This window comes from Panthera onca, chromosome A2, assembly GCF_046562875.1.
Source record: "Panthera onca isolate mPanOnc1 chromosome A2, mPanOnc1 haplotype 2, whole genome shotgun sequence".
NCBI classification, from domain to species: Eukaryota; Metazoa; Chordata; class Mammalia; order Carnivora; family Felidae; genus Panthera; species Panthera onca.
This window is the reverse complement of record NC_138340.1, coordinates 168,327,437-168,354,249: the sequence shown is the minus strand read 5'-3', so window position 1 is coordinate 168,354,249 and position 26,813 is coordinate 168,327,437. Positions and strand designations below refer to the sequence as shown.

The following is a 26,813-nucleotide window of genomic DNA, read 5'->3' as shown; positions in this document are numbered from 1 at the left end:
CTGAGCGCCAAGACTCTCCTCCCCGGCACACCGACAGCGGGTGTCCATCAGCGCGGCCCGAGGTCTGCAGGGAACCACGGACCTGTAGCGGCCCGTTGTCCGTGTTTTCACTGAGGAGGCGGGAGCGGCCTTCAGGGACTGACCGAGGCAGCATGTGGTGGACAGTGCAGGGGTGAGGCAGTGAAGGGCCATGGCGTAGGTGGAAATATCGTGTCCTCATGTTCGGGATTATTTCCAGTACGGGAATCTTTCATTTCCTTCCGCCGTTGTCATTCCTGCCTGGACTGCCACATGGACGGCGTGGTCATAACCATGGCCCTGGCGTACCTGAGCTCGCACCCTTGTGAGGCGTGTTTTGCTTGGCTTTGTGGCTTATCGCTAACCAGAACTCGCCACTCAGCAGGAGTGCTGGACCGAGTTGACCACGTGGCGTGGGGTTTCTTTCTCAGCCCTGTGTCTCCCTCCCTGGCTTCTTTGTGCCACAGTTTGGAAATCCACGCGGTCACGTCTCTGGATGCGAAGACCCTGGGTGCTTTGGCGACGGTGCCTCCTGGCTGCGTGCTGTTGCCGGCAGGGGAGCGTCACAGCTGCGTGCCCCTCAGGGTCTCTTGGTGTCCTTAATTACATCTTTCCCTACAGACACCTCTCTTTTGACGTCGATCCTGAAGGCTTAATACAGGTGCTGTCTATACACAAAGCACTCAAAACTGTGAGATTAGTAGGAGCTCTGCAAGATACACGAATTAGTACGGGAGACGTGGCTTGAAGCAAGTCGGTCTTTTCAAACACGGACTTCGTCATTCGTGTGAGGGGAGCGCTACAGGAAGAGGCAGCATGGCTGCAGCAGTTAGCGGAGACGGACGGCTGACCTTACAGGATCCAGACCCACATAACTTAGTGCCTTTTTCCTGAACCTAAATGCCCACATATCCCTTTGGTCATAGGTTTTCCAACAGAATAAATGTTGACTCTGTGTAGTTTTCGATTGTTTCTGTATATTAATGGTATTGAGAACTACTTGGGGGAGGGGGGGAGCCAATTTTTATACAGGTAATGTATCTTTATTCTTATTTTTAACTTCCTTTAATAACAAATAGGTCTGTTTCAATTACCTCAGCTTTTCTGCTGTTCCTGAAACATTCCCAGCAAGCTCCCCACTCCTCTGCCCCCACCCTGCCCCAGGGCCTTTGTACGGCTCTTCCCAAAGCTTGGAATGCTTCTCCTTGGATATTTGCATAGCTTTTCTATAGATCCGATTCTCACCTATGTTGTTTTCCTTCTCTCTGAAGAGCTTCTTTTCACATTTCTTTCAAGGTAGACCAACTGTCGACAGAATCCTTCATTTTTTGTTTATCTGTACAAGTATTTCTCCTTTCTTGTGAAGGATAATTTCACTGGATACAGAACTGCTAGGTTGGTGTGTGTTTTTTCTTTTCCACCTTAAATATTTAATTTCATTCTCTTCTTGTGTGGTTTCTGAAAAAGTAAATGGAGCTCTGCCTTTGTTTCTCAGTAGGTTAGGAGCTTTTCCCTTTGACTTGTTCAAGACATTCTCTTGGTCTTTGATTTTCTGCAGTTGGAATATGAGATGCCGTAGTGTAGACGCTGGGTGCATTTATACTGATTGGTGCTCTCTGAGCTTCCTGGATCTGCGGTTTAGTGTCTGTCATTGGTTTTGAAATTTCTCAGCTGTTACTATTCGAAATGTTTCTTCTGTCCCTTTCGTTGTTCTCCTTGTGGCGGGCTCGCTGCACGTACGGCCACCTCTCACAGCGCGTCCTACCCCCCCGTGGGCGTTCGGCTCCGTCTGGGTCAGTTTTCCTCCCTGTGCAAGGCAGCTTTAGGAGTTTCTGTTGACATATCTTCAAGGTCCCTGGCCCTCCCATCAACCACGCCCGGGTTTGCCCTTGAGTGCATCAGAGGTGTTCGTCGTTTCTGCTGCAGTGTTTTTGATTTCTAGCATTTAAAAAATTCTTTCTTCGATTTTCCGTCTCTGTGCTTACATGACTCGTTGCTGCAAGTTGTCCACTTTTTCCAATAGAGCTCTTAGGGCATTAATCACAGTTATTTTAAATTTCTGGTCCAATAATTCCAAAATCTCTGCCATATCTGAGTCTGATTCTGATGTTTTCTTTGTCTCTTCAGACTGGTAGCATGCCTTGTACTTTTTGTTTAAAGCCAGACGTGATATTCCAGACAAAATAATGGGTCAATGGGCCTCTGGCACGAGGCTCGTGTCTACCTGGCTGTGAGTTGGGCTGTTTACTGTGCGCTTGGCCGTAGATGTCAGAGGCTGGAGTCCCCTCCGGTGTCCTTGCTTTGTTTCCTGTTTTCTTCGGGGTTCCCTAGAGAGTTTAAAAATAAGGTCTGAGCTGTGCAGCTCTAGCAGCTATAATTCCCCATTATTATACAGAAGGGTGATCGATGTGGAGGGAGGGGAAGTTTTGTGGTCCTGTGATCAGGTCTCAGTCTTCTGGTGACCAGTGCGCCTAGGTTGTGACTTCACGTGTGCTTCTCAGCCTCTCTTCTCCGCTGGATGAGGCAGGCGGGCTGGAGTGGAGCACGTGTGTATAGCATTTATGATGCTATAAATGAGAAGATACATTTGTATTTATAAGATGTTATAAGCATTACATATTTGTATATAAACACCGTAAGTTTGTATGTAAATGCCACATAGTACATATAGTATAAGATTTTATTGTATAATGTATGGTATTATATTTGAATATTCTTTGTCAGTAAATTATGTATGTTACAAAAATAAAGATACAGCTTATCTTTTATCTTTGTATACGATATCTTTTACTGCACAGAATTTTTTAGAAGTTAATCTTATCAAATTGATCAATATTTGCCTTACAGTTTGGGTTTTTTGGATCTCCATCATGGTATCTTTCTCTACAGTGATGTCACAAAAATGTTCGCCAGTATTCTTTTCTAGAATTTCAGTCTTTAATCTGTCTGGATTTTTTTGCTGTTGTTGTAAGATGGAATGTTATCTCTTTCTACTTAGTCAACTGTCCTGGCATCTTTCATTGGACGGTTTAAATATCCTCTCTTCCTCCAACCCGTGACATCATATCTGTTCTGTGATGTCACATCTCTTGTACACCCCAGTCCCACGTGGAGGTGTCAGTCTTCCTAGCTTCTCAGTTCTACTCCATTGCTTGTATTTGTCAGTCTTTCCAATACCACGCTTCTCAAGTTCATAAAGAAGACAGGCGAGATTTTATTTATTTATTTACTTATTTATTTAAATTCAGGTTAGTTAGCATACAGTTAGGGTTCGTGTCAGGAGTAGAACCCAGTGATTCATCTCTTACACACAACAACACCCAGTGCTCATCCCAGCACGTGCCCCCCTTCATGCCCATCGCCCATCTAGCCCATCCCCCCACCCCCACCTCCTCTCCAGCGGCCCTCAGTGTGCTCTCCGTATTTAAGAGGCTTTGATGTTTGCGTCCCTGTTTTTATCTTATTTTTCCTTCCCTTCCCCTGTATTCATCCTTTGTGTTTCTTAAATTCCACATAAGACTGAAATCATGATATTTATCTTTCTCTGCCTCACTTATTTTGATAGGTTAGTTTTTTAAACTGGAATTCTGTTTATTATATAACTTAGTTTGGACAGAGCTGGCACTTGCAGAGTATTGGGTTTCCCATCCACTACATGGTATAGTGAGTTTTTTATTACCACTTATTTAGTTATTCCTTTGTCGTCCAATGACGTTTATTATTTTTATAGAAAATTCTTAAAATATTTTGTTAAAATTTTTGAAGCACTGTAACATGGGAATGGACTATTTTTTTAAATTAATTTCTAGTTATTTAAAAATGCCAAATTAATTTGGTACGATAATTATGGAAGACAGTATGGATGCTCTTCAGGATTTTAAAAACAGAGTTACTATATGATCCAGCCAATCCCAATTCTGGGTATTTATCCAAAAGAAGCAAAACCCCCACGTTGAGGAGACAGCTCACCTCTGTGTTCATCACAGCAGTATTTACAACAGCCAAGACACGGAAGCAACTTCAATGTGTGTTTAAAGGGTGGACAGATAAAGAAATACGTGTGGCGTATAAACACAATGGAATATTACTCGGCCGTAAAAAAGGAAATCTGGCATTTGCAACAACATAAATGAAGTTTGAAGGCACTATGCTAGATGAAATAAGTCAAGCAGAGAAGGATAAATACGATGTGTTTTCACTTATATGTGGAATCTAAGAAGTCCAAACTCATAAAACAGAGGAAAATGGTGGTTGCCGGGGGCTGGGTGGGCACCTGGGAATGGGGAGATGTTGGCCAGAGGGTACAGACTTCCGGTTATAAAATTAATAAGTTCGGGGGACCTAGTGTACAGTGTGGGGGCTATAGTTAATAATCCTGTGTCATATGCTTGGAAATTGCAAAGGCGGTAGATCTTAAATGTTCTCACCGCACAAAAACAGGAACCGGGTGAGGTGACAAATGCGTTGACTGATCTCACGTGGCGATCATTTCACAGTGGATAGTGAATCACACCCTCGCATCGTGTGTCTTACGTTTACACAATGTCATATTTCGATTATATCTCCATAAAGCTGGAGAGATGGTGAACAGCTTAACTTTCTTAAAAAGAGAGAAGGAAGAGGTGAGTATTATTTTGTAATTGGTTGTTGCTCATGTAAAGACACATTGTTTTTTGCTTTCACCTTATGTCTTCCATCTCTGAAGAAAATTCGTAGTAGTTGTAACTGCTCGGTCACAGATTCCGTATGTAGGAAAGCATGCTGACAGCTTCAAACTGTTTTCTTCTCTTCAAATCCCCTGTATCTTTTTTTAAAGCTACCTAGGATTCTATGTACCGTTAGAGAGAAGGAGTGTTGTGTCAGTATTTTCGTCAAACTCGAAGAGAAATTTTTCAGTATTTCATCTTGACAAAGGATGATCTTTGCTGAAAGACTTGAGTAGATAACCTTTATTGGATTAAGGAAATTAGTTTGCAGTTTCTTAAAAAAAATTTTTGAATGGGTGAAATGCTTGTTCTTGAATCTCTGAGATATTATTTGGGTTTTCTTTCCTTTAATCTCTTAGTAAAATAAATAACATTGATTTTCTTTCTTTCTTTTTTTTAATGTTTATTTATTTTTGAGAGAGAGAGAGCATGTGAGCAAGGGAGGGCCAGAGAGAAAGGGAGACACACAATCTGAAGCAGGCTCCAGACTCCCAGCTCTCAGCACAGAGCCCGACACGGGGCTCGAACCCGCGAACCGTGAGCTCATGACCTGAGCCCAAGTCAGACGCTCAACCGACTGCGCCATTCAAGTGCCCCACGTTGATTTTCTGATGTAGGTTTTTGCCTTTCTGGGACAGACCCTTTTTGGTCATGAAGTTTTGTTTTCCTTTGTTGGATTCAGTTTGATAGCATTTTTTTGAGAATTGAAATTCACTTATTTTTCTTGTCCAGTTTTAGTAGCAAGGTGATACTAACCTCATAAAATAAGTCACATCTGCAGGTGTGGACGCCTGCCGGAGGCAGGGGTGTGCCCGCTGGGCCCGGGGCTTCTGCAGGGGCAGGGCCACTAATGCCGGTCTCAGGCTCTATTCTTTTCAATTCACTTTTGGCGTTTTTGGTGTTTTCCTCCTAAAACTCAGGCACCTCGTTGAGGTTTTCCAGTCAGGTCTGTGTTTTGGTGGTGTTATCTGTGAACCCTTGCGTGTGCTGCCTTGTCCCCCCTTCATCCCCGACATTACTGTTTCTACTGTTTCCTTTCGTGATGATCGTGACGGCCGTCTCCCTGCTGTCCTCGTCTCTTCACGAAACCGGCATTTGTGTGTTTGCAGTGCTCTTTACTGTTTTGCGTTCCGTTAAATTTTCGCTGTTAGCGTCTCTCTCAGATTATTACACCATCTTGATTTCCTATCCTGTTAATTCTGTTGTTTCCTTATCCTTTTGAATTTTGCTAAAACCTTTTCATTATGGATTATTTATAATTTTTTATTGTGAGCTTATCTTTGATGACTTTCTTTTTCTTAGGAGAATCATGTGGAAGTTCCAAAAACCCTCATTGTTGGAAATGTTCCCTTAAAGTGATTTTAGTTGGAGTGGTTCCAGTTGGAGTAGTATGCGAAGAATATGACTATTTTCTCGTATTAGGATGTGACACCTCTGTGTGATACACACTCTAGGTTTCTCTTTCTCACGGGAGATGTTTTGGTTTCCATCCAGAGCATGAAGAAGAGACGGTAGGGACGAACGGGTTGTTCTGACCTGTTTCCTACAGCGGGGGCCGTGGGGAGTCTGCCCGGCTCACTGCCCCTGGGCCTCGTGCCTCCGTGCCGATGTCAGGACCCGCACTCTCAACCCGGGCACACCCCACCCACCCCAGCCTCTCAGCGCACACTTGCTGTTCCGGCCTGCATCTCTCTGGTCAGGGCATCTGGGGACTTCCCTCCCTTTCAGGCTTGGTTGTGGATCAGAATCTTTGTCTGTTACGTTGTATTTGGCATATTCGTGCGTTCCGCGTCCATGTTGTTTTTAGTGTTTGCCTCAGTCTGGAGGCCTCTTGACTCTAGTCTTATAGGTAGGGTGCCTGTTGATTATGAAATTAGAGTATTTAAAAGTACACATTTTGCCACACGGATGCTTATAAAGACGGTGGCATGTCGTAGATTTTTCCAGTCTGATCTCTAACTTCTCGTTCTCCTGAACTCACACGTATCAGGTAAGCTGTGTGTTCTGAGTCAGTACAAAAGAAACAGTAGCTATAGTTTTAAGAAGAATTACTTAATTGATCCCGCTTTCAATTATAGCATTGTGTTTAACTTAGATAGCAGGCAAGAGTCCTGTGTGGGACTTTCACTGGCAGGCGGGTTTGTGTGTGTACCCGCATCAGCCTGCCCCCAGGGCCGTGGACGTCCACGCTGCCGAACACTGACCGGCCCTGTGCAGCCACGCCTGCCTTTAATGCTGCCAGCACGAGAGCGCCCGAGAGCCCCCGGCCTCTGGTGTGACCCCAGACTCTCTTCGCTCTATTCAGGAGGGTGTCGGTACTGGGGCGAGGAATCCAACCACCTGCCCCGAGTCTCTGGGTCCCTGCCTCTCGGTCTGCGCACCAGACATCACAGATGGGAGCCCGGCAGGGGCTGGGGTACGATTCTGGCCCTAACTACCCAGAGTTGCCAAACTTGGCAGGTGAGGACGCCACCCCCACATGACTGCCCTCGCTTAGACATCCACTGCAAGCACGGGGGTCCCCAGGCCTCTGCACACCTGACCAGCCCTGTAAATGTGGGGTTCCCACGTCTCCCCTCAGGTTTGATAATGCACTAGACTGACTCTCAGAACGCAGGAAGGCTCTGTCTACGATCACAGTGTTGTTACCAACCGGGACCACTGAAGGAGGGGACACACGGGATGAGGTCTGGGTGGGTCCTCTCTCTCTGGAGCCAGGACGTACCGTTTTCCTAGAGTGTTGACGCAGGAAGGCTCACAGAGTCCTGCCCCCGGGGACGTCACCTGAACCCGACATCCAGAGTCTTCATTGGTTTCGTTACGTGGGCACGATCGATCGATCCGTGGCTGGGGGGTGAACACGGTGTCCAGGGGTCAGGCTGTCACCGCGTGGCTCAGCCTCCGTCTCACGACTGGCCTCTCTGGAGTGTCAGCCCCTATCCCGAGCCGCCTCATTAGCACCGGCCACCAGGCGTGGTCCAAGGTCCAAGGTGGCTGTGGGCCACCGGGAATGGCACAGACTGTCTTATCGCCAGCGGGAATCCTGGGGATTTAGAGGCTTCCTCCCAGGAACGGGGACAAAAGCGGGACGAGGCGCAAACCACCGGCAGGACTGAACTGCTGACTTTCTGGCCCCTGCTGTCTCTCCTCCCTCCGTCCCCAGAGGTGAGCGCGGGGCTCCCAGCCCACGCCGGGCCCGCCTGGGGCCAGGGCCCCGAGGCTCCTGTCTCTCAGACTCCTGCCTCTGGCCCAGAACCGTCCCCACCTCCAGACCAGAATCCTGTTCCCTGGACCACAACACTGAAGGTGGTAGTTGGCCGATCGCGTCAGTGAGCGACCCGATGGACACATCCGGAAACCCTGCTTCTAGAAGTCTCCTTCCTCTGCAGGACGTAGCAATGAGGATGACCGCTCATGTCTCTCAACCCCGCAGGAGCCCCTCGTGGCAGAGCACGGGAGACGATCGCTCACCGTTCCCCCTTCCACACGGGGCGTGGTCCCCCCAGCCCCACTGTCTCGCTCCGCCGTGGGGGCAGGTGGGCGAGCCCTGCCCGTGCCTGTTCTCCGTGAATCTGCGTCCACTGTGTGGAGTGCCCTTTGTCCTCAGCTTGCCCGGTCTGACCCTCACCGGGCCCAAGCTACTCCTGACACACACCCAATGCCGCGTACACCCTGTGTGCTCTGTACAAGCTGCCTTTACCACTTTTGAATTCGTGTTTCCGGACTGAAGGGTTGTTCACTAGAGACCCTCCTCCTGTACTCTGACGTGGCCCTGCCTCCCTCCGGACTTTAGCTCTGAGACCCACACAGCTGCACATACACAAATGTGCTTACGGCTTAACTGGCCTAAACAGAGATGGTAAATACACTACGCTGATTGGGTTGCCTGATTTGCCACTGTGCCCCCAGTGATGGAACTGGAGACTTGCTGTTTTTACTATTTTCCTGGAAATAATTACGGCTCCTTGAGTTAGATTTGAGGTGACCTCAGCACCTGGACACCTGTAACTTTGACTTTTACATCCTGCCAGTATTCTTTTTTTAAAAAAATTTTTTTCTTTAACATTTCTTCATTTTTTTGAGAGACACAGAGAGAGTACAAGCAGGGGAGGGGCGGAGAGAGGGAGAGACACAGAATCCGAAGCAGGCTCCAGGCTGAGCTGTCAGCGCAGGGCCCGACACGGGGCTCCAACTCATGAACCGTGAGATCATGACCTGAGCCGAAGTCGGATGCTCGACCGACTGAGCCACCCAGGCGCCCCCGCGTTGTGCCAGTATTCTTGCTACGCTTCTGATTCTCCAGGGAAAATCAGCCACGGGATTACCACCTGTTTAAGGGACAGGACAGGCCCTACTTGTCAGTGATCCGTGTGCCTTGTCCAGTGTCCAAAAGACAGTTTTGGAAGGATTATTTTAGCAAATATTCGCAACTGTAGGCACTTACAGGGCCTTGTTTGAAAGATACAATTAACATATAACGTTTGGTTAATTGATACACAGAGCTACATTTGATACGTATATAAATAAGCAGATTATAAAAGTTGCCGGCTATCACCTTCTTGGGGCTGAGAAAAGTCACCTGTTACACGGCCTCATCATTTAATGTGTACGTAGAATGCGATTTCCTGCCTGAGCTTGGGGTGTGTCCCATGGGGACCACTTTTCCCATGAACGGTGGTGAGGTCGCACACTGTGAAAGTGCGGCGAGGGCTGATGTCTGCCACAGTGCGCCCTGGGCTCTCCCCGGGTCCCCTCTAGGCCAGCACAGCAGGTGCTTCCGTGGGGCGTGGGCTGTCAAACCACACTCTGCCACGAGAGCTACCAGAGCAGACCTGAGAGCAGCGTCTCTGCCCCAGGAGGGACGGGGGGATGGAACCCTCACTGCCGTGGTCCCGGAGGAGAGTACCCGACCTTCATCAGAGCGCCGGCCTCCCCTTCCCACTGGCCTCTGCTCTTCCCGCAAAGTCGTCCTAGGCCCCAGGGTGGAGCCCTGAGTACAGACACTCTGCTCCCTGGAGCCGGGTGGGGGGCTGGTCCAGAGCCAGCGGGCGGAGACAGGCCCCTTCCGCGTGGGGCCCCGGCTCCGGGCTCACGGGTGGGCGCGAAGGCTGGAACGGGAGACCTTCCCGCTCATCGTGCTGCAGAAAACAGCCAAAGGTCCCTTGAAAGTGAGAGCCCGGCTGCTCGGAGCGTCCTCCTGAATCAAGAGTAGGAAACAAAGGAAACGGAGAGACTTCAAAGGGTTCTGTGGCCTTCGGAGCCTCCAGCTTCAAAGCAGACTCTCTCTTTTGTAGTTTTACTCCGACGATAATTAACACATTTTAAATACCGTACGGTAAACAGCTCACCTCCCGATTTCTGCCCCCCTTTCCTGCTGAACGATTTAAATTGTTTTCTGGCTTTATGTGTCACTTTGTTTAGTGGCTCCTGACCTTTTTCCTTTGCTTTTTTTCTTTTTTAAACAAATGGATAGTAACATCCACTGAAGATGAAAATACCTTTTGGAAAGTTGGCGTGAGAAAACTATTCATAGAAAATCTCCTTTGCTTGCCCTTCATGTATCTTTTTCTAAAGTCAGAAAAGGCATTAATTTCCCAATTCCTGAATAAGCACTATCACTATATGTCTCTATTTTAAAGAGAAACATAAGGCAGCTGAGAGGGCTTCTCACTGTGTGGAGTGACAGCGTTTGGCACAGACACGCTGGTTATAGATGATGATCTTGCGAAAATTAGGGGCATTCCTGCATTTTTGCTGTTTGTTGCTCTGCCTTTGGTGAGACCTGGCCTTCTTTGAAAGCAAAATAGACCCCAAGTGCCGACTGAGGGAACCCAGGAAGTGCAGGAATGCCAGAAAACAATCAGACAGGTGTCATGTGAAATTTATCGCCTCAGCACTGACGTTTCCATCACTCCAAGATCAAGGCGGTCCGTCATCAGACAGAGTCCGCTAGGACAGACACGTGGTTCTGATACTGAGTTTTGGAAAACCCGGAATGTATTAAAGACGGCAGCGGCCCGGCTGACAGAGCTGTGGCGTTTCGGCCCCCTCCACCGCGGCCTGTCGAATTCGACGTTATCTGTGGGTCGTCAGTGTCTGTTGCAGACTACTTGAAGGTGTTATTTCCTTCTCTCCCATCTCCAGTTTGGTGAGCACAAGGTGGCAAAGAGAGACTTCGAGCCAGAACGCGAGAAGGTCTTGGGGAAGAGCCTGGGGGCGCCCCCTGCCGGCCCGCACGGCAGTGCTGGGTCAGGAGGGCTGAGAGGCTGGGCCGGGCTCCCGGGGGCACCTGGACGGGACTCAGGGCGACATCCTGGGGGGCCGAGCGCAGCCCCGGCGGACGGTCTCACGGTTCCGGAGCCTGGAAGTCCGCAACCAGGGGTTCAGCAGCGTTCAGGGGAGGGTCCTTCCTAGACTCCACCAGCTTTTCATGCTGCTGGTGGTGCTTGGGGTCTTTTTTGTGGGTGCGTCTCCTCGGTGTGCCTCTGTCTTCACGCGGCCGTCTTCCCTGTGTGTCCCTGTCTGCCGTTTTTATGAGGACACTAGTCATATTGCATTAGGCCCACCCTGATGACCTCATTTTAACTTGATCACTTCTGGAAGCGTCCTGCTTCCCGGCGGAGGCACGTTGACGGGAACGGCGGCTTCGGGCCCGGCTCAGCAGCCACAGGAGGGACACAAGTGACGCCGTCTCTCACGTGTCTCCCATGCTCCTCAAGTCTGTCCAGCTTACGTGACTTGCCTCTTGGGGAATTAATTTCTGTACTGTCTGCCGTGAAAAAGGAGCTGGCCTCCACTAGAAGGTAGAATTGCCTCGTGGAGGTCCTACCTCTGAGCCGGCCGCCGTGGGCTCCTCCAGCCGTAATCCCACTGGGTGTTGCTGCGTTCAGGGAAGTGTTTCTTCCGGTGTGACTCAGGATCCCATCATTCACATCTCTACGTGTCTTTGGTCATATTTGAAATCGGTGTATTAATTCAGGCTCACAGATATAACGTTCCCCCCATTTTTATCAGCTGCTTTTCTGCTCTGGGGGGAGTGGGGAGGAGAAATGCATGGTCTGATTATTTCTAACTGCGGGGGGACACAGGGAGCTGCTCGCTGAGGGTGGCTGCACGTCGGGCTGGGCACGCGCTCCCCTCTCTTCTCACGGAGGGTCTCGTCTTCACGCTCGGCTGTACGCGGCACTCTGTCCGATACCGCTTCTCCACCTCTACTTCAGTGGCACCGATTCACTCTGACCCTCACCGCCTGGAGTTCACACAGGCCCCACACGTGGAGGGCTCAGTCCCACGGGACCATCCCGCATTTGAGATGGCAGCCGCAAGTCCGGGCCCCCCTGCTTCTGAGCGGCTGGCTGTAATTCGGACGTTCTCTGGACGCCCTCCTCTGGCTCAGCGATTTGCTGGAGAGGCTCACGGAAGTCTGGGAAACAGTGCGCTTGCCAGATTACCTGCCTGTGACAGAGGGTCCAGCTCAGGAGCACCGGACGGAGGAGACGCACGGGCCAGGGGTCGGGGTGGGGGCAGAGCTTCCCTGCCCCCTGCAGGTGCACCAGCCGCCCCGCACCTCCGGGTGCTGCCCGACCCGGAAGCTCTCTGAACCCTGCCGTTGAGAGGTTTTTACGGAGGCTCCACTCCTATGGCACGATTAATTAAATCATTGGCTATTATTGATGGACCGCCTGGGAGGCTCAGTCGCTTGAGTGTCCGACTCTGCCCCAGGTCATGATCCTGCGCTTCGTGGGTTCGAGCCCCGCGTCCGGTTCTGTGCTGATGGCTCAGAGCCTGGAACCTGCTTCGGATTCTGTGTCTCCCTCTCTCTCTGCCCCTCCCCGACTCTGTCTCTCTGTCTCCCAAAAATAAATAAACATTAAAACATTTTTTTTAAATCATCAGCTATTGGTTATTAACTCAGTCTCCAGCCCCTTCCCCACCCTGGAGTGAGGGTTGGGGCTAGAAGTTCGAGGCCTCTGATCAAGGTTCTGTCTTGTGGTGACCAGTTCTACCCTAAAGCCATCAGGGGTCCCTGAGGTCACCTTGTCAGAACAGAGATGCCCTTATCATCCTCATCACTCAAGGGACCCGAGGGTTTTAGGAGCTCTGTGTCTGGTAATGGGGATAAAGACCCAGCATCTTTCTGTGAGGCCACAGGGAGCCTTCAGAATTTAGGAGTTCTCATGTTGAGAGATGTGTCTGTCTGTCTCCTTGGGGTTCTCATGGGGGCTGTCTCGAGGAGGAGAGTCATGTCATTAGCCCTCACGGAGAAGGCAGGACAGTAGGTACCAGTGATCTGCCTCCTGAGACGTGGTGGGCAGTGCTGTGACAAGGTCGTCGACGAGCACTCTGCTGGAGCACTTCTGAGTGCTCTTCAGAGGTGAGGACTGGTCGACTAATGGAGTTAGCAGCCCAGTGATCTGGTTTGGACGTGAAGATGGCTGTTTTCGCCAGGTTCGTTGCTTTTCAGCAGGCAGTCTTTGTTGCAGTGGTGGCCTGGCTGTGGCCCTCGCCCCTTCCGGAGGTCCTGGTCCCTGAAACAGAAAGGAAGATGTGGCTTGCTTCTTATGCTCTGTGCTCACTCCCCTTTCGTGGTGTTTGCACTCCTGCCCTACGGCGTGCTCACTCGAAGCTGGCGTCTGCTGGCTGACCACTGCCCCTCGCTCCGTGCAGGGCAGTCTCCGTCGCAGGTGCCGGCCTTTGGGCCGGACACACGGCTCTGGGGACAGAACGGCCCCTCCGTCGGTGCGTCACGAGTGGGGGGCGTTCCTCCCAAGGCTGCTGTTCAAAATTGTCTTTTCCTTGCAAAACATCAGTCTTTTGTCCCGTAGTTAAAGTCGGGTTAACTGAACTCGCTTCTCTCTTTCTTGTTTTAATTTCCATCCTAGTCCTCATGGTCTCCTTCTGTTTGTAGGCTGGGCTGGTATTCTGTTTTCCTGTCTCCTTCCCTGTTTTCTTCTTCTCTCTCTTGTCAGAACGGCTTTCTCCAAGGGTTTGGGACAAAGAACCCATGGGTCCTGGTGCTGCCTCCCTTTCAGCTCCCTCTTCCCTTCTCTTAGTTTTCGATTTTTTGCCTCCTTCTTTTGCCCCCTCCTTTCTCCCTCAAACAGATTTTTCACCTGTTTTTTTTCATGTAGGTCTTGCAAGATTCACTCCTTCAAAATAGTGTACCAACAAAACCTGATCCCCAGAGACTTCAGGAAAAAACCCAGTAACGGCAGATCTTCTCATGGGGTTATTAGCTGTAGAAAGGTTCAGAGAATTTTCATCTGACCAGGAGAGAAGATGGCTGGGTGGGGAGACCAGCTGTTGTCCTGGGGACTCCAACACTAGGAGGAGACTGAGGGATGCCAGACCAGCTGGTGTTCTGGGATCCTAACATTCAATGGGGAAGTGCAGATGGCCACACCAGCAGGTGCCCTGGGGACTGCAACACTAGGAGGAAGTAGCTGGTGGTCATACCGGCTGGCACGATGGGACTCGAACCCGGGGAGGAGTTACCAGGTGGCCACACCGGCTGGTCCGATGGGATTCTAACCCAGGGAGGAACTAGCTGGTGGTTATACTGGCTGGTCTGATGGGATTCTAACCCGGGGAGGAACTAGCTGGTGGTCATACCGGCTGGCACGATGGGACTCGAACCCGGGGAGGAAGGAGGGGTCTCTAGTTCTACATGGACTCTTTCATTCAGCCATGTTTTTTGGATACACTAGTTATTTCTAAATATGTTCTCTGTCTGAAGCTCAAATTGGATATGTTCTTTGTTTATTTTACACTTAAAATATAAGTGAAGCCTCCAATCTTAGGACTGCAGGAAAGTTGGGGCTTTTTGATGCTGCCCTGGATCTAACCAGCTCAGAAATGTAATCTCTGGTGTCTACTGCACAGAGGGCAGCATGGGAGGTTTTCATCCTGACCGTGGCCACACCAACCTCCTCCTGATTTTATGGGTGCTGTCACATCTGACTCTTTAGATGACTTATGTATGTGCTGAACATCCCTAGCAGCTAGAACATTCCTAGGGTGTTAGGACAACTCTAGTGATTAGGACATCTTCAGTGCTTAGGACATCTTTGTGTGGTTAAGATATCTCTGGGTGGTTAGGACATCTCTGGGTGGTTAGGACATCCCTGGTGGTTAGGACATCCCTCATGGTTGACATCCCTGGCGGTTAGGACATCCCTGGTGGTTAGGACATCCCTTGTGGTTTAGGACATCCCTCGTGGTTAGGACATTCCAGGTGGTTAGGACATCCCTGGTAGTTAGGACATCCCTCATGGTTGACATCCCTCGTGGTTAGGACATCCCTGGTGGTTAGGACATCGCTGGTGGTTAGGACATCCCTGGTGGTTAGGACATCCCTCATGGTTGACATCCCTCGTGGTTAGGACATCCCTGGTGGTTAGGACATCGCTGGTGGTTAGGACAGACATCCCTGGTGGTTAGGACATCCTCATGGTTAGGACATTCCTGGTGGTTAGGACATCCCTCATGGTTGACATCCCTGGTGGTTTAGGACATCCCTCATGGTTGACATCCCTGGTGGTTAGGACATCGCTGGTGGTTAGAACATCCCTCATGGTTGACATCCCTGGTGGTTAGGACATCGCTGGTGGTTAGGACATCGCTGGTGGTTAGGACATCCCTTGTGGTTAGGACATTCCTAGTGGTTAGGACATCCCTTGTGGTTTAGGACATCCCTCGTGGTTTAGGACATCCCTCGTGGTTAGGACTTTCCTGGTGGTTAGGATATCCCTGGTATTTAGGACATTCCTGGTGGTTAGGACATCCCTGGTGGTTAGGACATCCCTCATGGTTGACATCCCTGGTGGTTTAGGACATCCTGGTAGTTAGGATATTCCTGGTGGTTTAGGACATCCCTCATGGTTAGGACATCCCTTGTGGTTAGGACATCGCTCATGGTTAGGACATCCCTCATGGTTGACATCCCTGGTAGTTAGGACATCGCTGGTGGTTAGGACATCTCTCATGGTTAGGACATCCTTTGTGGTTTAGGACACCCCTGGTGGTTAGGACATTCCAGATGGTTAGGACATCCCTGGTAGTTAGGACATTCCTGGTGCTTAGGACATCCCTCATGGTTGACATCCCTGGTGGTTAGGACATCCCTGGTGGTTTAGGACATCCCTCATGGTTAGGACATCCCTGGTGGTTAGGACATTTCAGATGGTTAGGACATCCTGGGTGATGAGGTAGGACATCCTAGGTGGTTATCTTGGTGTAGGATTTATTTCCTGTGTAATAATGAAATTATGGTTTTTGTGTTGTGGGCTGCAGTCACTTATGATGTATTTCACAGTAACAGCATCATCTGCTTTTTTGGAGAAACGCATTTCACAACCTTGGTTTCAAAATACTATTTTTAAAAAATGTGTCTGGTTGACTTACAAGAAAGCTTTAGGGAGTAACCAAAACAACTGTGGAAATATGGGGACAACCACAAGGGAGGCAATGGGAGAGATCTTAGCCAGGTAGGAAGTCACCAGATGGTGATGAGGGAGTCTGTGTGTTCTCATTGTAGCTGTCCCAAAGTTCTTGTTAAAGTTTCTGAACCTGTTTCCTCACCTCTGAAACTCAGAATTTAAGCAAGGCTGACAGCTCTCGTGTCATGTCCCGGGAACCCCAGGTGTCCTTGCACTGGGGTGGAGGCGGGACAGGGTGGAGGCAGCCACATAAAGCCTCAGAGACTTTCCACATTTGCACACCCCCCGCCCCATCCTGCTGAGGTTTAGTGAACACGTGGCCTTTTACCTTTTATTTGTTGAAATAGTGCCCCATAATTTCATTTTAATAGAGTTCCCCTCCATTATTATTTTTAAGTAGGCTCTACACTCCACACTCAGCATGGAGCCCAATGTGGGGCTTGAACTCATGAACCTGCGATCAGGACCTGAGCTGAGACCAAGAGTTGGATGCTGAACAGACTGAGCCCGCAGACGCCCCTGCTCTTCCTTATTTTCAAGTGGAGTCAGTTGATGAACGGGCTTCTCAGGTTCCTTCTACTCTGCGATGCTCACATTTCTCTGCAGTGTGGTGTGCCTCCCTAGGGCTGACCAGGAGCAGTTCAGATGGGGTCTGGTGACCCCAGATCAGTCTCGTGGTGCTGTGGCAGCCACGGGGCAGCTGCTGGCCCCCGGTAATTAGCTGTCCTGGTCGCCAGCTAAGAGTTTTCCTCCCAGGGCCCGCTTCCGTCGCCTTGGTGTGGTTGGGGCAGAAGACCGCTTGTTCAGGGACCCGGGACCCGGGCGTGTCTGGTTGAGGGGCGGTGGAGACAGAAAGCACGAGCGCCCATGGACGGCAGACCACCGTCACCCACATCGCCCCTCCTGAAAGCATAACCCCTGAGTGTGGGTCCCGCAAGGTAAGTGCTAAACACACAGACGTCACATGGCAGAAGCCGGACAGGGAAGCTAACTAGATAAATGGGTGGAGAAGGCCGAGCGGCCACGTTAACGCAGCTGCAGTGGGGGCCCCGGGGACAATATTAGGACTGCCCTTCCGGGAGGGGGTGCAGAGGTGCTCAGGAAGGTCTCAACGGTGGAGACGGGGTTGGGTCAGAGGGGGTCCCGTGTGCTCCAGGCGCCGAGGAGCTGGGACGGGCCTTTGCGGGTGACTTCTGCAGGAAGCACACGTGTGGGGAGGGGCCTGCTCACGCCCGCCTCGTGCCCCGTGTCTGTGAGGTTTGTGTGACCCGGTGAGCAGACGGAGCGACCAGCAGGTTCTGTGCCGGGAAGCGCCACGAGCATTCCATTTTCAGAGGCCCTTCTGTGGTGTCTTGGGGGCGAAGAAGGGAAGGGTGGGGCTAGAAAAGGAGAAGCCAGGCAGGAGACCCATAGCGGGAGACCAGTGACCCCGGGGGGGCACAGATGCGAGCCTGGACTAGCGCTGGAACTGGAGCCGTGGACAGACGGACACAGGGAATATTTGAGGGTAAAAATAGTTGGTTTCCACGGATGATTGGGTCAGAAAGTCAAAAGGATCAGCGTAAGCGTAACGACCGTGGCCGTCGCTGGGGCTGTTTGTCACATGTCGTAACGTGGCCCGCGCTCACGGATGTGGGGCTTGGTGGTGGCAGCGATCCGTCCCGCCCACCGTGCACATGGTTTCTGGTGCTCCTTACATGTGGCACGGGCCCCGCTGGAAGACAGTTGGGCCCCTTTGCAGAAACCTGGGACAGAGTCTACAAGATGGACGCGTGACACGACCTTCATCCCAGCATGCTGCATGTGTGAGTCGGTGGGCGTTCCGTGGGCAACAGCATCCGACAGCCCACGTGAGGGCAGGTGTTAAGAACAGAACAGGCAGTGATCCTCCCTGTGACTTGTGATCTCGCTGCCTCTTCAGGCCTGCAATCCTCGTACACCTGCTTACGGTAAATAGGCTCTTGGTTTTGTCTTTAACTGTAGATTTGTTTTAGCTCATGGCGGTGTAAGAACTGTGAACATAAGGGAACCTAAGTTTATGTTTGTGGTTTTTAGTAAGAGTGATGAAGGGATTTTCATCAATACTAAGCTGTCGGAGAGTCTTGGCCTTTAACCAGGGGCCACGGCAGCTCAGTCCCGCAGGACCTGTCTGGGGAACCTGTCCTGCCCGGGTCTGAGGGGAGTCCCAGCCCCACCCGTCTGCTCACCAGCTCACCCTCCTCCGTTGGCTTCCTGTCACATATCAGGCTTCAAAGGAGACGTTCACCAGACCAGGCCACTTTCCCTTAATTTGTGGACGTATGAATTCCAAAATCTCTTGCGTTTTACTTACAAATTAGTATTTGCGGAAATATATCATTAGCAGGGATACGGATTCTGTAACTTTGCCTAAATAGGCGCTGCTCCGGATAAAACCATGATGTCTAAATAGCACATAAGCATGTGAGAGGCTGCTAAGCTTCTTCCCCCCTCCCGAGCCCTCTGGTTCCTCTAAATCACTGTCTGTGCCGCCACGACAGACCCCAGCGTGCACGGTGCTTGGCGTATAGAAACAGCTGCGTTCACGCAGCGGCCGAGCAGGGCTCAGAGAGGGCTGCTCCCTTCCGAATGCAACTGCCTCTGAAGACCATGCTAATTGTCAGTAACAACCGCTACTTCTGTTACAAAGGGGACTGAAGGCAAAAATGAGACCCGGACAGTCGAAAGAAGCTACGGACCCTCTGCACTGTCTGGCCCGGGCCGCTAGTCTGTGTGGCCTGGCCCTTCCGATCTGTGTGTCAGGTGCCGAACAGAGCCCCCGCTCCACACCGCGAAGCCTTTTCTGAGCGCTTTAGTTTTCGTTCGGTGTTTTACATTTCTGCCCCTGAATCTTACTTGCTGCTGTTGCCCTGGTCATCTGAGTAGGGGACACAGACACACAGGCCATCGTCCTCCCGATGGCTCTGAGTGTGTGTGCACTTCAGCGTAAGTGAGGTTATTTGATGCCCACACTTGCTGTGTAAGTTGTGTTCTTGCAGCTGGACTGGACACGCGGGTCTGCAGGCTGCACGGTTCGGTGTCTGAAAGTCTGACACCATCTCCCAGTGCGGTGGCCACGGGGGACTAGCGGCCTTGAGGTCTGCGGGGGAGTAAGCGGCTGGTGCACTCTCTCAAGGGAGGGTTGAGAACAAAAGCCAATCCAAGCATGTTGTACCTTAAGGATCTTTGCCTGCGTTTCTTAAATATTAAAAATATTCTTCGGGCAGGTGTCAGATAAGGGGGCAGGTGAGGGTGTGGCCGGTTGCACTGCTGTTCTGCACACCAACCTGCCAGGCTGACGACTCTCAGTGCGGGGTGGGTGGGGCGCCTCTGCCTCTTCTGGAATTGCGGCTTTCTCCTCTGGGCTGCGAACTGCCGGACCTCTGTTGCACGCAGAGGTCGCCCTCCCCACCCAGGGCTGGGTGCGTCTTTCCTCCTGCCCGCAGACGCAGGGCCCTGAACTGCATCCCTGGGGGGCATGTCACTGCACACCCTGTCACCCCGACTGGGAGGAGGACGTGTAGTCTCATGGGACAGTCACAAAGCCGCACAGCCACCACCAGAGCGAGCAGGTGCCCTGTGGCGCCCAAACCCCACTAATGCTTTGTGTTCTTGCTCTGTTCCCGTTCTGTTGGTAGGTAACATCTGTTGTTTATTGAGCACCTACTGTGTAATGTTTGTCTAAGTGCAGCGGCAGGAATGAAGGAAGCGGTGGAAAGTCACCTGGGTGAACGTGCAGAGAGCGGCCAGGTCGCTGAGCATCGGTCCCTGGGGCCCCTCAGCCCTCGACCCTGCAAGAGGTCTCATCCCCCTTGTGGTCCTGAGGACATCTGCCCTCCTGTTACCCACTTGTCACCGTCTCCTTAGCCTCTGCTTCACAGGCAGGCACTCCCTGGGGCACAGGCGGGCGCTCCTTAGGGCGCAGGCGGGCGCTCCCCCGGGCGTCTTCCTGCCATCCGCCTGAGGAGGCACGTCTGGCCTGGCTCGCAGATGCTGGTGGGCAGGAAGCAGCCTGCAGGGCGTGTCTGCGTGCTGCTCGGACGCTGGTCCGAGTCCTGTCCTCACGGCCTTTTCAAGGGCCACTGGCAATCTTTCGGCAACTAAAGAGCATCAGAGGCGTATGTTTCACCAGAAACCTTTAAACCACGGAGCCGATGGGGTGTCTCAGCCGGGCGGGCTGCTCCGTGTAGTCAGCTGTCCCTTTCAATGAACTGACCGGTCATTTGCCCGGACTGACCAGTCTGATCGAGTCGGAGCCCCCCGACCAGGCTCCGCGGGTCTGTCAGTGCCGAGCGGCGGCAGGCGTTCTGCACCCCGTCACCGCCCGGCTTTGCGGGAGCGCACTTGGGCGCTTTGGCAAAGACGAGAAGGGCCCTTTCCCTCCAAGGGGAGCGGAAGATGCCACTGGGTGCGAGCGTTCAGCTGTTCTGTTTGGAGCTGTGGGTTACATCTGCCAGATACGAAGCGCCAGCTGCCTTGCTGGGTGCGTGTGTGCGCGCCTGTGCACACGCGTGTGGGAGTGCCAGGAGTGACTTGGGGAAGACGGTGGCGAGTGGAGGTTGGGGCGCCGAGCGTTCCAAGACAGGCTCAGGCCAAGAACGCACATCCCCCCGAGCGCCAGCTCTGAGGAGGCCTGCGCTCACCCCCAGCCTGGGAAATGCTCCGATCCATTGGTGCGGATCCAGGGCGGTGGGGTGCACCCCGGAGAAGAGAGCCACCCTGCTGTCCTCAGTGCGTGAGTAGGGGGATAGACGGGCCTGTGCGCTTGAAAGGCTCTACCTGGGTCATCTCAAAGTACAACAATTTAAGAGAAATGTAAAAAGAAATGCTAGTTACTAAAAAAAAAAAAATGCACACATCCAAAGAAGAGGAGATCTTCCGAGGCATCTGCAAGCAGCCTGGGCCACGGGCGTGGACACGGGAGTCAGAACTGCCCTCAGGAACCAGGGCACAGTTTTCCACAGCGATGAGCGTATTTAAAATCTGTTCATCAATAACGAGGCACAAGAAGACAGCCGTTGCTTTGGCAGGTGGACCTCAGTTTATCACAGTGTGGTTTGTGCTGTATTTCTCACTTATTAGGGGAGGGGGCCCTCGGTAACTTTCCGTCGATGCCTGGTAAAGAGGCTGTGTCCGCCACAGGTGGGGGTTGCCGGGGGGCGGAGGGGGCCCAGACTCCCGCCCGTGGGCTCCTCTGATCCGCTCCCTGCGGTGGCAAAGATATTGGACAGTCCGGGGGTGGGAACTCTGCTTGCGACGACCGAGGCTCTGTCTCAGGCCACTCGGTTGCTGTAACGGCCCCACAGATGGGTGGCTTATTGGCACAGGCTCGTGTTCCGGAGGCCGGACGCTTGAGAACGGGGTGCAGCGTGGCCTGGCGAGGGTCCTCTTCTGGGGCACGGTGTCCTCACCTGGCAGGAGAGGGCGCTCTGGGGTCTTCCTCATAAGGGCGCCAGCCCCGTTTAGGAAGCCCGATCCTCGTGACCTAATCGCCCCCAAGGCCTCGCCTCCTACTACCTAAAGCTCTGGGTCAGGATTTCAAACATCCAGACCACTCCTGAGGTCCAGGCCGTGGATCTACTTTTTCTTCCTATTTTTGTAAGTATCCCTGCCCCGGGCGTGCTCAGGAAGCAAATCTGAACCGTGACAGTCGTTTAAGCCAGATGGCGTGGGTGCCAATCCTTGGTGATCCTCGCAGGCGGGCTTCATCTCCCTCCGCTCACTGAAGCCCTCAGGGGCCGATGGGACGAAGGCGAGAGGGCTCCTTGGGTTCACACCACGCCCGCCTGAGGGCCCACCACAGAGGCCTTTGCACAGGAGGTGTGCCGTGAGGACGGCAGGGTTCGGGGCGGCACGGGAAGCGCGTCGCCACCCGTGGAGTGAGCACGGGGCGAGAGGGAGCCCCCGCCGTCACGTCACGCGCGTTCGTGCCAGAGCACACTCCCCTCGCGGGGTCTGCCGGCGCTTCTCCGGGCTTCCCGGGACCCGTCCGCCCCGCGGGGCTGCCGTGCGTGGTGGTGCGCAGCCCAGGGCAGGGGGCACAGACCCCCGGCCTCCCCGGGCCTCCGGGGGACCTGGCGAGATCACCTCACGTGGGCTTCAACACCGTCTTCAAAACAGAGGTTGGCAGATTCTGGCCCATGAACCAGCCACCTGCTCTCGTAAATGAAGTTTTATGGGAAATAAGGTTACCAGAAGTACGCGTTTGCCAGGGCTGCGGTAACAGGATGCCAGACTGGGTGGACCGACCAAGAGCAACTTGTTTTCTCACAACTCGGAAGGCCGGGCGTCCAAAATCACAGCGTTGTCAGCACTGGCTCGTCCTGAGGCCACTCTCCTTGGCGTGTGGGCCTCCCTCTTCTCTGTCCTCACGTGGTCTTTTCTCTGTGTGTCCACGTCTCCTCGGCTCACGAGGACACCAGTCGGATCGGATCAGGGCCCGCTCTGAGCGCCTCATTTTACCGTAATCGCCTCTGCAGAGACCCTATATCCAAGTACAGTCACGTTCCGGTATGTCGGAGTGTAGGGCTTCAGCATTTGAATTTTGGGTTGGCAGGGGACACGATTCAGCCCATGACACCAGATTTAGCAAATGAAAATACAGGACGCCAATTAAGTTAAATTTCACACAAATGGCAGGTTCTGCATAGAATAGACTTATCTTAAAAAATTATTTCTTATTCACATGAAATTGTGATTTATCTGGAAATGCCCTTTTATTTTCAGCCCTGATTACAACATAGTTCTCTCTCGTGCACATTTTGCCTCCGTTTTCATGCCGCGGTGACCAAGTTGAATGGCGAAGGCTACCCCAATTCCTTTGAAAGTTCACATGAAAAATTAGCCACCACCTTGGGAAGCAAGAATACGGAACTTGAAATGACGTCTAAGGACCAGGGTTTGCGTTCAGAACCCACAGCGGTGTAATGAGTGTGTGTTAACTTAAAACCTCTGAAGACCCGCCACCGAGGAACTGGGGTAGGGGCGGGGGGTTGACCTTCTCTATCAGTTTCAAGTATATGTCCTCCGGTTTCCCGCAAGCACTTCCTAACGTTCTCTTTCTTTAATGCACGTACTTGGCTTTGACCAACATCGTTGGTTAGGTTTCTCGTCTTGTCCACTGGCGATTATCTCGGTTTCTTTCTCTCTTTATTTCCCCCCTTACTTGCTGTTTTCATGGAAGGTGTTTGTTCAAACTTGTTTTCTGTTGTGACTACTGTGGCACGGATCCCATCCAGCTCTACCCTAACACCTGCTGTGTTCTGACAAAGCAAATACAAGCGTTTAAAACCTGAGAAGCCGAAGGGTGTCAACAAATTGGAGGAAAGTTAGAGAAAAGCACAGAAATAGTTAAGAAGCTGGAGGATTTTTTTTTTTTTTTTTTTGCCAGGAAAGTGTAAATGAGCTAAGCGCATTTGCCTTAGCAAAGAGGTGACAGCGGCGGGGAAGAACCACCGCCAAGAATTTTCAGTGTGGCAATCCCAAGGAGAGAATTATTTTAGGTTGGCAGAGCGAATTTAATTACCGTGAGAGAAAGGAGCTGATTGACCAGATGTCAATGGAGGAAAAGCCTTCCACGTGAAGTTGGGCTCAGTGGAAGGGTAGGGGGAGAACGAGACCGATGGCCACCCACACCCCAAGACGCAGCAGGAAGTGAGGTCAAGGGTGGGGAAGGAGGGTAATTGTGTGTTGAGAGTGAGCCTACTCACCGTCAGTCCTCGGCGGCCTCCTCTTGGACTTGGCGTCTGTACAGTCGCCCTCCCCTCCCCCCATGCCTGTCTCCACTCCTAATCCCCTTCGAGTGTCTGCTTCTCCCACAATCCTCAGGACGCTGGCCAGGCAGGGCTTGGGAACCTCGTCAGCCACGTCAGAAGTCGCCACGCCACGCTGATTCACCTCCACAGTGGTCGTGGGTCCCATCCCAGCCCCTTGACTGCCGACTGCATCTCCAGTGTGGGCCTCAGTCACGGGCAGACGCCTGTCCTCCACCAAGCCCGCTGATTCTGGAAGAAAAAGAGGGTGTGGGGACGGACGGGGAAGGTCTGAGGGACACAGCCCCACCGGGCGTCTGCAGCTCAGGGGTCAGGAGGGTCAAGCAGTGCAGTCAACGTCTCCCCCAGAAGCCACTGGAGACCCACGCACGCCAGGGTGTGCTCCACAGGTGTGGCCCGATGTTCTCTTTTTAACCAGTGTCTTAAAGAGCCGAGTAAGCTGAAGTGTGAGGCAGGAGACACATTTATTGAGGCACCATTGACAGATCGTCATACGTGCACGGCGTGCATGGCAATGACTCGGTATGCCTGTGTGCTCTGGGAGGGTCCCCAAAGCCAGGTTAGTCGTCCGCCCGTCACCTCCGATGGAAGCCCCCAGTTAGGGCTCCCACAAGGACGCGGGCCTGACTGAGGGACGGACGGGTCGCTGCTCTCACCCACTCTTCTTCGCTGCTGGTTGGTTTCTTGATTACTGTCTGTGCATTTTGACTTGAACTTAAGCAGAATTGGGGCAGTTAATACAGAAATGGGAAAACGAACATAAGCTCTTAAAGGGGCGTTTTAAAAGCAAACCTGAGCCCAGATGTGACCACACCCCTTCCAGAACTGCTTCTGTGGGCCCAGACTTGGACGCTTCACGTACAGAGTTAGCGGGCAGCTCCTGTCTTTCCTTCAGCGCAGCAATGAGACCGAGGCCCTGGGTGGCCTGGACCCAGTGTGCCCCCACCCCACAGAGGTCCTCACCCCGTGCCCCTCCTAGTCACCTGGGCACTAAGTAAATGAGACTCCTAGGACATGTCTGGTCTCCCTCGACCAGAAGATGGCCTCTGTTTGATGTGCCCTGGTTGCGAAAATCAACTGTCCATAATTATCACGACCCTTTTCTTCAAGGAGCTCACTTGTTCTGAGTTAGTTTTCAGAATGTGCCGGTGTTCCTTTGCAAACACATTCTTGTATAATTTTAAAGCAAAGAAGCACCAAGAAGCATCATCCTGCCCTTTGCCATAGTGTTTGTTAACATTATTGATCTGATTTAAGTGGAAATTATCCTTTATATTGCTTCCCACATATACACACTTTTTTCTCTTTAAAACGGAAGGCTATGTACCAAATGCTGTGTTTTCCTTTCCTGCAAAGGCGAATGGGGCTGTTTTAACACAGATTAGTGGAGGTGCAATAGCCGAGCTCTGTAGGTGGTGAGACTCGGTTATCATTTGTATGATTAGTTTCACCTTGTAGCTGTGTCTCCGAAAATGCAATTAACAGTTTCATATTCAGCATAGCTAGCTTTTATTCCTGCCGCATGCGGCGCGACATTTGCATCATAAAAAAAACTAATTGGTAAACACAGTCTTGCCAGCTTCTCTGCAATCCACCCAATTCTCTTCCTGTTAATTGGCTCAGCTCCAACACACACGGGATAGAATTTCAAAGGACGCCGCAGATTGGGACGCCTTGGAGCACTTGTGTTTCACAGAACCGACTCCAAGGAGGCTGGGGAAAATATTTTAAATTAATGCCGAACGCAGGCATCGCTCTGTCCAGGCGTTGCCACGGAAACCATTCTGTCTGCTGATGTGATGGGGGTGCGTGTGTCCACTGGGATCCGTCCCTGATGACCTTCAGAGAGGCGGTGGGCCGCAGGGACCCCCTGCCCCGGGGTGGGGGGGGGGGGGGGAGGAGGCCCAGCCGCGGCGCCTGGATCTCCCTTTGTGTCTCCGGCCCACCCCCCCCCCCCCACCCCCCAGCCCTTCCGAGCGCCTTGCCCCAGCGCCCCGTGTGCGCGCCCAGGGGAGCAGCGCCGCGAGGTCACACATCCCCCTCGAGAGGCCAGAGAGGGCCGCGGCTGGGGACACGGGGAGGCCTGCCCCTTCTCTGCGTCGAAACGTCACGACACAGCCCCTCCCGCGCCTCACCGCCCAGCCGCCTCCTCTCCGCCTTCCCCTCTTCCGAACACTCAAAACAGGCAGACGGTGCCTTACAGAGAAGCATCGTTTTCCTCGGAGAAAAATCGGTGACCTCCGATTTGCTGCGTTTTGGCTTGAATAAAAAAGTTCTTGGAAGAGGTTATTACCCCTAGAGCGAAGGAAACCGTGCCGTCCGCGCGGGGATCCTGCAGAGGCTTCGAGGCGGAAGGGCTGTGTAGACGAGGCTCCATCCAACGGCCAGTCCACGAGACCCACGAGGGAGGGGGTGGAGCTTGTCCCCTGATGTGAATGACGTTTCATTAGCCAGACTGTTTCCCTTCTCGTCCCTCGCCTTCCCTCCTCTCCCTCCCCGCGCCCCCCCCCCCCACCTTGTCCCCCTGGATCCTAGGCTCTGTACCTTTTTATCTCAGTTCCCACCTCTGATGAACAGATGCTTTTATCCAGTGTTTCACATGGGGACTGTCAGACAACTGTAACAGACAGACACATTTATAATCTGTTTTGAACTCCCATAAATAGCTATTTGCTTAACTGACAGAAAATAAATATCTCATATGTTGTCTGCTAGTGGCGAAAAACAGCTCTTTTTAGTTAAAAATTAACAAAACGAGCCACTGGTAAGTAAAGAGAAAATGGCAATGCTTTCTCTAAAATTGGATTCCAAATATGTACATGGTGGGGGGGGGGGGGGTGGACCAGGAACAGGTGTGTGTT

General features: G+C 52.2%; 1 protein-coding gene and 1 long non-coding RNA gene across 5 annotated transcripts in view; one reads left to right on the top strand and one right to left on the bottom strand.

Moving 5' to 3' along the window:
- PTPRN2 (protein tyrosine phosphatase receptor type N2) overlaps positions 1-26,813 on the top strand; it is an 812,735-nt gene that overhangs the window by 407,545 nt on the left and 378,377 nt on the right. The window lies entirely within an intron of this gene.
- On the bottom strand, positions 25,445-26,445 carry LOC132679728 (uncharacterized). The gene is made up of 2 exons (XR_009610304.2): positions 26,154-26,445; positions 25,445-25,665 (listed from the first exon to the last, which is right to left on the bottom strand). It is a non-coding gene; the product is annotated as an uncharacterized LOC132679728 (long non-coding RNA).